The 14,272-nt window shown below is 46.4% G+C and overlaps 1 protein-coding gene across 3 annotated transcripts in view; it reads right to left on the reverse strand.

The window, feature by feature from the left end:
- LOC133381530 (zinc finger protein 665-like) overlaps positions 1-14,272 on the reverse strand; it is a 62,039-nt gene that overhangs the window by 29,645 nt on the left and 18,122 nt on the right. For 2 of the 3 annotated variants that reach the window (XM_061620733.1, XM_061620735.1), the window contains exon 1: positions 5,381-5,570. The gene's annotated coding sequence lies outside the window, so the exon portion shown is untranslated. Of the gene's footprint in view, positions 1-4,856; positions 4,944-5,380 lie in introns of those variants that run through there. The other variant, XM_061620731.1, reaches the window with a different exon arrangement.

Below are 14,272 nucleotides of genomic sequence, written 5' to 3' on the forward strand. Positions count from 1 at the left end.
AGCTAACACAATGGAAGACAGGAATAAAATCCAAAGGGACCTGGATAGACTAGAAAATTGGGCTGAAGTTAATAAAATGATATTCAATAAAGACAAATGCAGGATTCTGCATTTAGGCCACAAAAACAAAATGCACGGGTACAGGATGGGAAATATCCGGCTTAGCAGTAGAGCGTGTGAGAAGGACCTTGGAATTGTAGTGGATCGCAAGTTGAACATGACCCAGCAGTGTGATGCTGCGGTAAGAACATAAGAACATAAGAAGAGCCTGCTGGATCAGGCCAGTGGCCCATCTAGTCCAGCATCCTGTTCTCACAGTGGCCAACCAGGTGCCTGGGGGAAGCCCGCAAGCAGGACCCGAGTGCAAGAACACTCTCCCCTCCTGAGGCTTCCGGCAACTGGTTTTCAGAAGCATGCTGCCTCTGACTAGGGGGGCAGAGCACAGCCATCACGGCTAGTAGCCATTGATAGCCCTGTCCTCCATGAACTTGTCTAATCTTTTAAAGCCATCCAAGCGGGTGGCCATTACCGCATCTTGTGGGAGCAAATTCCATAGTTTAACTATGCGCTGAGTAAAGAAGTACTTCCTTTTGTCTGTCCTGAATCTTCCAACATTCAGCTTCTTTGAATGTCCACGAGTTCTAGTATTATGAGAGAGGGAGAAGAACTTTTCTCTATCCACTTTCTCAATGCCATGCATAATTTTATACACTTCTATCATGTCTCCTCTGACCCGCCTTTTCTCTAAACTAAAAAGCCCCAAATGCTGCAACCTTTCCTCGTAAGGGAGTCTCTCCATCCCCTTGATCATTCTGGTTGCCCTCTTCTGAACCTTTTCCAACTCTATAATATCCTTTTTGATATGAGGCGACCAGAACTGTACACAGTATTCCAAATGCGGCCGCACCATAGATTTATACAACGGCATTATGATATCGGCTGTTTTATTTTCAATACCTTTCCTAATTATCGCTAGCATGGAATTTGCCTTTTTCACAGCTGCCGCACACTGGGTCGACATTTTCATCGTGCTGTCCACTACAACCCCGAGGTCTCTCTCCTGGTCGGTCACCGCCAGTTCAGACCCCATGAGCGTATATGTGAAATTCAGATTTTTTGCTCCAATATGCATAATTTTACACTTGTTTATATTGAATTGCATTTGCCATTTTCCCGCCCATTCACTCAGTTTGGAGAGGTCTTTTTGGAGCTCTTCGCAATCCCTTTTTGTTTTAACAACCCTGAACAATTTAGTGTCGTCAGCAAACTTGGCCACTTCACTGCTCACTCCTAATTCTAGGTCATTAATGAACAAGTTGAAAAGTACAGGTCCCAATACCGATCCTTGAGGGACTCCACTTTCTACAGCCCTCCATTGGGAGAACTGTCCGTTGATTCCTACTCTCTGCTTTCTGCTTCTTAACCAATTCCTTATCCACAAGAGGACCTCTCCTCTTATTCCATGACTGCTAAGCTTCCTCAGAAGTCTTTGGTGAGGTACCTTGTCAAACGCTTTTTGAAAGTCTAAGTACACTATGTCCACTGGATCACCTCTATCTATATGCTTGTTGACACTCTCAAAGAATTCTAATAGGTTACTGAGACAGGACTTTCCCCTGCAGAAGCCATGCTGGCTCTGCCTCAGCAAGGCTTGTTCTTCTATGTGCTTAGTTAATCTAGCTTTAATAATACTTTCTACCAGTTTTCCAGGGACAGAAGTTAAGCTAAAAAAAAGGCAAGATAAAAAAGGCAAACGCAGTTTTGGGCTGCATAAACAGAGCTATAGTTTCCAGGTCGAGGGAAGTAATAGTCCCACTATATTCTGCATTGGTCAGGCCTCATCTGGAATACTGCGTTCAGTTCTGGGCGCCTCATTTTAAGAAAGTTATAGACAAGTTAGAGCGGGTTCAGAAAAGGGCGACGAGGATGATAGCCGGTATGGAGAACAAGTCTTATGAGGAAAGGTTGAAGGAACTTGGCATGTTCAGTCTGGTGAAGAGAAGGCTGAGGGGTGACATGATTGCACTCTTTAAGTACCTGAAGGGCTGTCACATAGAGGAGGGTACAGATTTGTTCACTGCTGCCCCAGAGGGTAGGACTAGGTCTAATGGTTTTAAGTTGCAGGAGCGTAGATTCAGATCGGAAATTAGAAGGAACTTCTTGACAGTAAGGGCAGTTCAGCAATGGAACCGACTGCCTAGGGAGGTGGTGGGATCCCCTTCGCTGGATGTCTTCAAGCAGAGGCTGGACAGCTATCTGCGGGAGATGCTCTAGCTGTGGATTTCCTGCTGTGAGCAGGGGGTTGGACTCGATGGCCTACAAGGTCCCTTCCAACTCTAGGATTCTATGATTCTATGACTACACTCTCAAGGAACAACACAGGACTTCAGGCCACAAGTCGGGAAGGGAGTCTGTGTCTTGGTGCAAACCTTGAGGCAAAGAGACTCTTTGTTTTTTGGCCAGAGCTCCCTCACATCACTGCAGTTGTATTCCCTTGGGCCTAGGATAGGTAATATCTGCTTCCTGTCATTGCTTATTGCTTAAAGGGATCTTGTCTGTTTAGTTTAGAGTTATGAATGGGATAGGATATTAATGATCAATGTTGCCATGCACCCAGTAATTTTGTATCACTCTTCTGCTGTTTTCTCTCAATAAAATAAAGCTTTACTTTAGCCTGGTTTGAACCTACATTTCTTGGGTTATGCACACACTATTTAGGCACATTTCCGGGCAAAGCGCCTGGTTTAATCCCTAGCAAAATATCCCCCTCCTCTCAAGGGGGCTTGTTTAATGGGGAGGTTTAATAGGCAGGTTCACACACACTCAGGTTCCCAATTGACACGTGTATAACAGTGGTGATATTGGGCCGCAAGAGCAATTTAGTACTGGTGACGTGCTATTGTCCCCCTGCTCAAAATGCTCAGGGAGATCTTGAGATGAAGAATGGAATCAAGGAAGCATCCAAAAGAGCAAATGTTGCAGTTATGGATGACTTCAATCACCCTTACACAGACTGGCTGTGTATGTGTTCCATGTCATGACAAAGAGGTAAAATTTCTAGATACCTTAAATGACTGTGCCCTAGACAGTTGATCATGCACTCCAACCAGAAGAACGGCGACCCTAAGTGGTGCCCAGGACTCGCTGTGAGTTGTAAGTGTTGTCAGACCGCTTTGGAGCAGTGACCATAGCGCTGTTAAATTAAACCTACACGTCAATGGCCAATTGTGAAGAAAATCCAGCATGGTCACATTTGACTTCAAAATAGGAAACTTCCCCAAAATGAGACATCAGGTCCCAGCTGGGGGAGTCCTCATCAGAGAAAGACCAGGAGGCTCTGGTCTTGGGCCCATCCCTGGGTCAGGCAGGCTCCATCTGGGACCAAGGAACCAGGGTCCTGTGACAAGGCCAAGGATGGGCAGTCTGCACCCAGGGCAAATTTGACCTCCGACATTGGGGCTGAATGGGTCCCAAGCCCAAGGAAGTGGCATCATCTCAAGTGCCAGCTGCAGACCTGGCCCATTCAGAGAAGTGATCAGTTGCAGGCCTGGGCTCCTCAGGAGTAAAGGACCGGCTGCAGGCGATGAAGCAGGAGTCAGCTGAGGTTTAGGGTGTGGTTCCAGCAGCTCCCTGAGAGCCAGTGTGGTGTAGTAGTTAAGGTGTCGGACTACGACCTGGGAGACCAGGGTTCGAATCCCCACACAGCCATGAAGCTCACTGGGTGACCTTGGGCCAGTCACTGCCTCTCAGCCTCAGAGGAAGGCAATGGTAACCCCCCTCTGAATACCACTTACCATGAAAACCCTATTCATAAGGTCACCATAAGTCGGGATCGACTTGAAGGCAGCCTATTTCCATTTCCAGCAGCTCCAGCCCAAAAACCCTACAGCTAGGCTGGAAGAATGTCTCTACGCCATCTCTGTACCTGAACGGTCTGCTGGTGTGCCACTGACTCCAGGCCTGACGTGGAGTCAGACATGACATGACGTGGAGGAAGCGGACCACAAAAAGTTTTTCTACCTCTCACTTGCAGTTAAGCACCAGAACTCACTTCCAGAGGAGGCAGTGCTGACTGACAACTTGGATGGCTTTAAAAGCGGATTTGACAAATTCATGGAGGAAAAGGCTGGTGGCTACTAGCCTCATTGGCTATGCTCTGCCTCCACATATGGAGGTTGTATGCTTTTGAATACCAGTTGCTGGAAAGGGCAGGAGGGGAGCGTGCTGCTCTTGTGCTCCGTTCCTGCTGGTTGGCTCCTGTGAGAACAGGAGGCTGGCCTAGAGGGGCCACTGGCCTGATCCAGCAGACTCTTCTTAGTTATGCATAAACCCTACATTTCCAGGTAAACCACAACTTGTTTTCTTGAGTTAGACTTATTTTTAATTGTTTAAGTAAAAACAAAGTAACCTCTCCCTACAGCGCCTGATGTCCGCTATACTTCCTCGACACATGGAGGTTCCACTCCTCTCAGTTAATGAGCTGCCTTGCTGGGGCAGGTGACAGATTCACACGGGGCAGCAGCGTCCTGTTCCCAGGAGTGACCAGCCTCTCCTCCCGAGGAGCCCGCACGCTTTGCACCCAACAGGACCGGGGATCCACCCGCTCTGCTCTGCGAACTCTCCCCCCCCTCGCTTTTCGGGCCCAATTTCGGAGGCTTTCAAGTCTTCCTTGCAGAGCCTTCTCCTCTGATCAGCGCTCGGCCACGTGCAAAAATGCCCCAGAGAAAACAGGCTGGTATGGGGCGGGGAGCGCCCGATCAATGGGACCCTCCGCCTTCCCAGTCGGAAGCTCTGAGTCCTGTTCTCCCTTCCCCGGGGAACCTCCCCTGCGCCCCACAGCACCGCGGGGAGCTCACCCGATCCCAGACGCAGCCCTTTGCGAAAGAGTCCGGCGGAGAAGGCGGGGCGGGAAGCGGCTAGCAAGTGGCTCGGGAGGACGCAGCCGCCCCCTCCCTCCGTCCCAAATTCCCTCCCTCTCTAGGAACCCAGTTCAGTGTCCTTAACTCTTTCAGGGCCAAGCAGTCCCCTCCTCTCTGTCTCTCCCAAAGAAACCTGCCTTGCACCGTGCCTTTGCCTGAGGATGGGACCTGGCCGGAAAGGCGCGCGAGGGTTGATTATGTTTTAGAAACGTGGGAAGCTGCCTTCTACCGAGTCCGTCTAGTTCAGTATTGCCTGCACGGACTGGCAGCAGCTCTCCAGGGTTTCCAGCAGGGGTCTCTCCCGACCCTACCTGGAGATGCCACTGGGAACTCAACGTGGGGGCTTCTGCAGGCAAACCAGGTGCTCTACCCACTGAGCTATGCCTCCCCTCAGCTTTTTTGGCTTTCTCCACCTGCACCCCGCCTTTTCTGCCAGGCCTAAACTCCTCCAAATGATTTACCTGTAAAAGTATTTCTGTACCAGCGTCTCACATCAGGGCACCGCACCGTATAAATACAATCCAACATAAAACAGGGACAAAAACAATGCAAAATAACCATTAAAACGACTGGCTGCTCGGCACCTGTGCTAGGAATGAAGAGATACCAAGAAGATGACTCGAGCCCCCTGCGAACAGACGACTCACAAATTTGGGAAGTGGTCCATTAAAAAAATAAAGGCTACTCCAGAAAGTTTTAAATATCTGCACAAGGAGGGGAGGAGGAAAAAGGTCATCGACAGATGCCTGAAAGTCAAGAGGGAGGGTGCCTACGGAATCCCTGCCGAGAGAGTCTTCCACCTCTTGGAAGCCTGGCCTGGCAACCAAGAGGTCTTCTGTATCTTTAAAAGTTGTGCATCGGGGAAGGGAGAATTCCACCTTGTGGTTTTTCCCATTAAAGAGTTGCAAGAACACCTGCACTTGGCTGACTTGCTCGTCTCCTAAAGATACAGGATTAGTCTCAGGCCCTGATCCTGGCAACCCTAATTCCACAGCAGGGGGCCAGCAGTGTAGTGGCAAATTCAGAAGTGCCACTGGGTGCCTTTATGGTAGTCACAGGTGCAGCCCCTTCAAACACTATACAACTTTCTAAGATTATAGAATAATCTGGCCAGGCTTGACCTGTGGAATCTGTTCCCAGGAGAGGTTTCCACAGCAGGAGAATCTGTTCCCGGGAGAAGCTTCCACAGCAGGGGACTGTTCCTCACTCAAATGCAACTGGGCGATGCGTGAGGAGAAAAGGCTTCGCCAAGGCTTGCTGTGACTCTCTCTGGTCTAGACACAGCGCAGCCCCCTATTCTGCCCCATTTCAAAAGGGGAAACTGGCCAGGAGGGAGCAGAGGAAGGGAGCAGAGTTAAAGGTGGACATTGATCAGCCAGGAGGTGACCGAGTACTTTGTGATGGACTCTGGTAGGCCCTTAGTAATTTTCAGCCATCTCAAGTGGGCCCTGGGGATAGAACATTGAAGAAGCCCTACCATAGAGTGTTGCGTTGAGTCTCTGGAGACCTGAGTTCACCTCTCAGCTCAAGACATGAAGCTCACTTGGGTGGACTCGGGCAATCACTCTCTCTAGGCTACCTAAACTGGCTGGTGGGCACTGGGGAACCCCATAAAAGGGATTTTGACATGTGGGTGTCAACCATGTAATGCGATAATCTCATCTTGCATGATTGCCAGGTGGGCAGTCCTGCCCACATGTGAAATCTGGCCTGTGAGGCCATCCTGATAAAGATCTGGCCCATGGAACTAAAAAGGTTCCCCCCCACACACACACACCACTTACCAAATTTGTTCTGGAGGACTGGGGGCACTCCCAAAGCAGATTTAGGGGATGCACGAGAAGGGGAGAGTGTAAATTTCAACTGAGGAAGCCAGATTTCGACTGACCATCAGGAAAACTTCCTATTAGAGCCATACGACAATGGAACCAATTACCTAGAGAGGTAGTGGGCTCTCCGACACTGGAGGCATTCAAGAGGAAGCTGGACAGCCATCTGTTGGGAATGCTTTGATATGGATTCCTGCATTGAGCAGGGGGTTGGACTTGATGGCCTTATAGGCCCCTTCCAACTCTACCATTCTATGATTCTATTAAATCCATGTGTTAATGGAACAAGAGACCAGAGCTTGGAAAAGTTACTTTTTTGAACTACAACTCCCATCAGCCCAATCCAGTGGCCATGCTGGCTGGGGCTGATGGGAGTTGTAGTTCAAAAAAAGTAACTTTTCCAGGCTCTGCAAGAGACTCAGTGTTATGTCGGGTACAAGCCTTAATGTTGCAGCTCCAGCCCTCTGGAATGACTTACCAGCCAAAGTTAGACAGACACTTAGGACTATGATGTTTAGGCACCTATTGAGTATGTTTTTGTTTAAGAAGTGTTTCAGTCATTTATGAAAAATTAATTGAATACCTGTAGGAATGGTTTCGGTGTTTTTAGACTTTGTTCAAAATAGCTTTATTTTTTTTACAATGTGTATTTTTTTTCTATCCCATTTTATCTTGCACACCGCTTTGATGGCTTCAAACTGTAAAGTAGTTTTATACATTTGTAAAATACCACTGCTTAGCAGACAGTCGAATTGCTGTGGCAGCCTGTTGCGTCAGCCTTCTGGGATTCTACAATGGATCCAGGCTGTATTTACACTGTTTGTTGCCTGCAACCCAATTTTCAAGCGCTGATTTTAAGGGGTTCCAGTGCTGTTTGGTTTCCTTAAAATAAAGGCCACTGGAGACTGTGGTGTCTTTAGGATATATGGTTTTATGTACACATATGTACAGTATGAACATAAGATGGAAGGGCTCACAGTATTAATACCCCTACTTTTCCAGATCAGCCTAGCCAAAGCTAGCTCCCAGGCTATTCTTCTCCTGCCTACGAATGACTGTGGTCTCCAACCAGGAAGTAGCAGGGAGGCCTTCCCCCTCTTGAAAAAGCATCACCAGGCAGTTGTTCCTATGGCAACACATCTGTTATTTTAAAAACATTTTATTTTGGGGGGGGGGGTTCAATACAATACATACACATATTTTTCCACATTGTAGACAAGTAATTAACATAGCAATTACTATTGCCATGTTAAACGTAGCATAATTAACTTAGCAACTTTCCTTTTAGTCCCCCCTCCCCCGGAGTTCCACATTTGTCCAAATTTTCAATAAAAGGGTAAATCTTAAGTCTTTCGTAGGTCTCGGTAAGTATCGCTGCATTAACAGAAGTATCATTTTCAAATCGTATGAAGTACTAGTTCCCCTCTATTCGGCATTGCTTAGGCCTCATCTTGAGTACTGTGTCCAGTTCTGGACACCACACTTTAAGAAGGATGCAGACAAACTGGAACAGGTTCAGAGGAGGGCAACAAGGATGATCAGGGGATTGGAAACAAAGTTCTGTGGGGAAAGACTGAAAGAACTGGCCTTGAGAAAGAAGACTGAGGGGAGATATAATAGCACTCTTCAAGGACTTGAAGGCTTGTCACACAGAGGAGGACCAGGATCTCTTCTTGATCATCCCAGACTGCAGGACATGGAATAATAGGCTCAAATCACAGGAAGCCAGATTTCAGCTGAACATCAAGAAAATCTAACTGTTAGAGCGTACAACAGTGGAGCCAATAACCTAGGGAGGTGGTAGGCTCTCCAACACTGGAGGCATTCAAGAGGCAGCTGGACAGCCACCTGTCGGGGATGTTTTAATTTGGACTCCTGCATTGAGCTGCAGGACTCGATGGCTTTATAGGCCCCTTCCAATTCTAGGATTCTAGGATATGTTGGTTGATGTGATAGACATAATAAATATTAAGCTATATGAGATCTGTGGAACTCCTTGCCACTTAAACCTCTGAAACTTCCCCCCACCCCAACAATAACCAAATATACAGTGAAATCCTCCCCACAGAACCAGCCATCAGACAGATTCTGCCCATTCCTTTCACCAAAGGAACCTAAGAGGACTAGATGACCCGTGCTCTTTTCAACACTGCCATGCATTTATTGAAATATGACCCTTGCCATTTTTGTCTCATTTCAAATGCAAACAGTTTTGTTGAATAAACACATTAGGTGACATATCTATGGACAGGGCAGGATGGCAGATATAAGCCTAAAAGATTAATGTCTGGGAGTCTCACCTATCATGCTGCGTAATCCGAGTCCTGCAGCATCTAAGTGTGCAAATAAAGTAAACTTATCTGTCTGGGCTGTTTTGTGTGAACTGAACGCTGCTCAATTTTGGCCAGAGACAGACTTTTCCAAGCGGCTGTATCTTTCTGTGGCTTGTTCTCCTTCGTTCTCTTTCCTTGCTTATTGCAGCCATGATGAGTCCTGGGGGTGCTCTTCCTCACCCGAGTCTGTCGTTTTCCGATACCCCAACTCTCTGATGCAGCTGAGAGACATTTCGTGGCCCCATCATCGTCTCCTGCTGCTCTCAGAGGGGTGGCCTTCATGGGTTACAATTTGTTTAAATGGGTATCCTCACAGATACCGAATGTCAGTATTTCTAAGCTATGTTGTTTGAAGCTGCGCCTTTTCCTGGAAAAAGGAGATTATATTTCCCTCATACTCAAGACTGGGCTCTGAGCATGCTCTGTGCATTAATTCTTCTTTCACAGTGATAACATTTCATAATAATGTCTCTGGAATGCTGGTCCTGAGATGGTCTGGGGGCCAGTGTCCCATGGCTGCATTCTATGCCTCGTTTTTCCAACAGAAAGTTCTTAAAGATCACCTTTATTCAGGTTATAAGAAAGCAAGAAGGTTTTGTCCTGCCATCAACTCAGGAGCCCCCTTCGCCCTCAAGTTGTTTCTGTGACCTTCTGTCCTCCTGCTCAGGCATTCAAGACTGCAAAACTAATGTGGGGTGTGTTGTTTTTTAAAGGCAAGTTTCAAGCCCAACTCTAGTGCCTTGTCAGCGGTTTCAGCTATGTCCCCCAGCTTGTCTGCTAAGCCTTTTATCTCCATCTGTAATGAAGAAGAGGGCAGACACCCACTTCTCTTTAAGGCCATTCATAATTGCTGCAGGAAGTCAGCCATAGGCTCCAGGTCTTAAGCTTCAGAGCGTTTGGCTGGTTGCAAGAGCTCGTGTTCCTCCAGGCCGCTGCTAAAGTTAGTTATGAGAAGCTTTTCTTTTGTTCCCAAAGTGCCCTGGCTCATTCTTATTTTAAATTAGTTTTAGTGAGCTGTCAATGGGAGCAGAGGCTTTAAATTTTTCTTTCCACATTCCAAGCATTTATAGGGTTTCTCCCTTGTATGGATCCTTTTATGGGTAATATCAGAATTTTGACAAAACCTCTTCCCACACTCCATGCATTTATGTGATGTTCCCATTGTGTGACTTCTTTGATGATAAGTGAGATGCATCTTCCAACAGAAGCTCTTTCCACACTCCAAGCATTTGTACGGTTTCTCCCCTGAGTGACTTATTTGATGACAAGCAAGGCTTCTGCTTCTATTAAAGGTCTTTCCACATTCAAAACATTTATATGGATTCTTCTCTGTGTGAATTCTTTGATGAGTAGTTAGATGTGTCTTCTGACCAAAGCTCTTTCCACATTGCAAGCATTTATATGGTTTCTCCCCTGTGTGAATTCTTTGATGAGTAGTGAGATAAGTACTTCTATTAAAGGTCTTTCCACATTCCAAACATTTATATGGTTTCTCCCCTGTATGAATTCTTTGATGAGTAGTGAGATGTGACTTCCAGCAGAAGCTCTTCCCACATTCCAAGCATTTAAATGGTTTCTCCCCTGTGTGATTTCTGTGATGACTGATGAGATTTGTCTTCTGAGAAAAGCTCTTTCCACATTCCAAGCATTTATATGGTTTCTCCCCTGTATGGATTCTTTTATGGGTCATAAGGACAGAATTCTGAGAAAAGCTCTTTCCGCACTCCAAGCATTTATGTGGTGTTTCCCTTGTGTGAATTCTTTCATGATAAGTGAGATAGATCTTCAAATAGAAGCTCTTTCCGCACTCCAAACATTTATATGGTTTTTCCCCTGTGTGAATTTTTTGATGAGTAGTGAGATGGGTCTTACGAAAAAAACTCTTTCCACACTCCAAGCATTTATGCGATGTTTTCCTTCTGTGAATTTTTTTATGGTAAGTGAGTTGCATCTTCCAATAGAAACTCTTTCCACACTCCAAACATCTGTATGGTTTCTCCCCTGTGTGAATTATTTGATGAGTAGCGAGGCTTCTGCTTCTATTAAAGGTCTCTCCACAATCCAAGCATTTGTATGGTTTCTCTCCTGTATGAATTCTTTGATGAGTAGTTAGATGTGTCTTCTGACCAAAGCTCTTTCCACATTGCAAGCATTTATATGGTTTCTCCCCCGTGTGAATTCTTTGATGAGTAGTGAGGTATGTGCTTCTATTAAAGGTCTTTCCACATTCCAAGCATTTAAACGGCTTCTCCCCTGTGTGAATTCTCTGATGAGTAGTGAGATTTCTCTTCTGAGAGAAGCTCTTTCCGCACTCCAGACATTTATATGCCTTTTCTTCTGTGTGGATTTTGTAATGACTTTTAAGTGTTGTTTTGGATTGGAAACTTCTCCAACATATACAGCATGTGTTTATTCCTTTTCCTTTTTGCATTTTTTCTTTGGCTGGAATTTGATTATAGTTACTGCCCCGAGAAGTGGGGGACTTCCTCTCTTTTTCTCCTTCCCTCTTGATATATGTGTTTCTTTCTGGGAGCACCCCATGTAGTTCTCCCTGATTCTTGGTTTCCCATTCATGACCTGTTGCAAAAAAGAGAGGAAAACTATTAAGAGCTTCAAATCATTGAACAAACGCAACATGCTTGTGATCATGGAAGATCTGAAAAGCCTTTGCCTGGAGGTAGATCTTACGATCCATTTATCAACCTTTGTTTACACCAAAACTAATGTCCAGTGTTGGATTGGGTTCCTGCTTGCTAGGGCTAATGGGAGTTGTAGTTCAGCAGGTACTTGTTCCTCTCTATTGGGCACTGGTTAGAAGAACTAGTTCCCCTCTCTTCAGCACTGGTTAGACCTCATCTTGAATACTGCGTCCAGTTCTGGTCTCTGCACTTTAAGAAGGATGCAGACAAACTGGAACGGGTTCAGAGGAGGGCAACAAAGACGGTCAGGGGACTGGAAACAAAGCCCTATGAGGAGAGACTGAAAGAACTGGGCATGTTTAGCCTGGAGAAGAGAAGACTGAGGGGAGATATGATAGCACTCTTCAAGTACTTGAAAGGTTGTCACACAGAGGAGGACCAGGATCTCTTCTCGATCGTCCCAGAGTGCCAGACACAGAAAAATGGGCTCAAGTTGCAGGAAGCCAGATTTCAGCTGAACATCAGAAAAAACTTCCTAACTGTTACAGTGGTACAACAAAGGAACCAATGACCTAGGGAGGTGGTGGGCTCTCCAACACTGGAGGCATTCAAGAGGCTGCTGGACAGCCATCGGTTGGGTATGCTTTAATTTGCATTCCTGCATTGAGCAGATGGTTGGCTTGATGGCCTTATAGGCCCCTTCCAGCTCTACTATTCTATGATTCTGGGGGGCCAGAATCATACCTTACACCTTAGCCAACAGCTGGTGTTCTGTAGACTGTTGGATTGGGTCCATGGAGTTCAGCTTCCAGCTCAGACATGAAGCTCACTGAGTGGTCTTGGGCAGTCACCCTCTATCTCAGATTAGTCTACCTCACAGGGTTGTGGTGTACAAAACCCCCACACATTCTTTTCTAAACTGTTTGGAGCAATGGAAGGACAGAAGCATAATCAAAATGAGGACAGCCCCTGTCATTCCGTGGCAGAGCATGTCAGTAGCACGCAGAAGATTTCTAGTTCAGTCCCTGAACTCTCCAGTTAAAGGATCTGTGAAGGAGCCCTTGGATATGCAGGGCATCAGACACTGGAGAGATGCTGCTAGTCAGAGCAGACAGTACTGGGTAAGGTGGGCCAATGGCTACAGCCAAGGCTTGGAAAAGTTACTTTTTTGAATTACAGCTCCCATCAGCCCAATCCAGTGGCCATGCTGGCTGGGTCTGATGGGATTTGTAGTTTTAAAAAGTAACTTTTCCAAGCTCTGGCTACAGCAGGGCTGTTCTGTCGGGCTTTTACTGCGGCTCTTGAGGTTTCCTGCTGCTGTCTATTCAACTGTTAACATTATGTTGTCCTTTTAAGTTTTGCCACCTCGTGGTTTTTTGTTAAATGCAAAAGGAAGACATAAACTTTTTAATAAATAAGAATACAGAAATCCCGCTAGATCAGGAGAAAGGGGTGCTAAAATATAGGAATGTTCAGAAGTGCCCATCATTATATTTTTCTAAATGATAAGATCGTCAACTAGGCAAAGAGGGAGCCTTACCAAGAGAGGTGAGAATCTGACAATTCTCCCCCATGACCTCCCTGTGCAGCGCCCTCTGGTCAGGATCCAGCAGAGCCCACTCCTCCTCCGTGAAGTACACAGCCACCTCCTCAAAGGACATGGGACCCTGCAGGGAAAAAGAAACAGTTGCCTCTTCATAAATAACATAAAGACGACCCACTACCAAACTCCAGAGCTAATCAAGGAAGGGAGACTGAGTACTACCCTGAAGAAACAAAACCTTCTCGAGCGGCATTCACAGCCTCCCGAGAGACAGGAGCAAAGAGAAGGAGAGAGATTTGTTCAGGCCCAGGGAGGTGAGCAGATAGCACAGGCACCCAGGCTGCCCCCAGACTCTCTGTCCCCACTGATCAGTCCCCCTACCTCATTCAGATTCACAGTGGCTGCCTCCCCTCCGGCATGAAGAAGAGACGACTGAGGAGGTCTTGCAGGCGCAGTTCTGCCACCTGTGAGAGACAAAGATGGTCAGAAGCTGGTAGCCTATGCATGTCTCAGAGGTTAAGCGATGCATATCTAAGTACATGTTGACACTGCAAAATATAATCTCAAATATTTTGGATGTTACTACACATTGTCTACTCGAGTTGTGTGCAAATACTATTCTCTCCATTGGGGCTCTTGGCCAGGAATCCAAACTGGTTTTAAAGTCTTCAAGCACTGAATATACTTTCATTTTAGAACTGGGAAAAGGCTGGGAGAAAAGGATTTCCCTTCCAAGATTCAGGAGCACATAAAAGGATCCCATGAATTCTTGCATAAACTGTAGAGAGAGATGGAGTTAATCATTACCCAACAAGGCGGCACGTTCGTTGCTCTCTTGAACATTCCCCCTTTGCAGGGAACTCTCTCTGGTATCTGACGGTGCCTCCTGTGACTCCAAGAAATCAGTGGCCACTTCTGAAAGCAGACCCTTGACCTGAAACAACAATGAAAATATGTAAGACATAGAATGGGGGGGAAAGGATTAGAAAAGGCATATGATAGAAGCAAA

The sequence above is a fragment of the Rhineura floridana genome, chromosome 3 (genome assembly GCF_030035675.1).
Source record: "Rhineura floridana isolate rRhiFlo1 chromosome 3, rRhiFlo1.hap2, whole genome shotgun sequence".
Classification (NCBI taxonomy): Eukaryota; Metazoa; Chordata; class Lepidosauria; order Squamata; family Rhineuridae; genus Rhineura; species Rhineura floridana.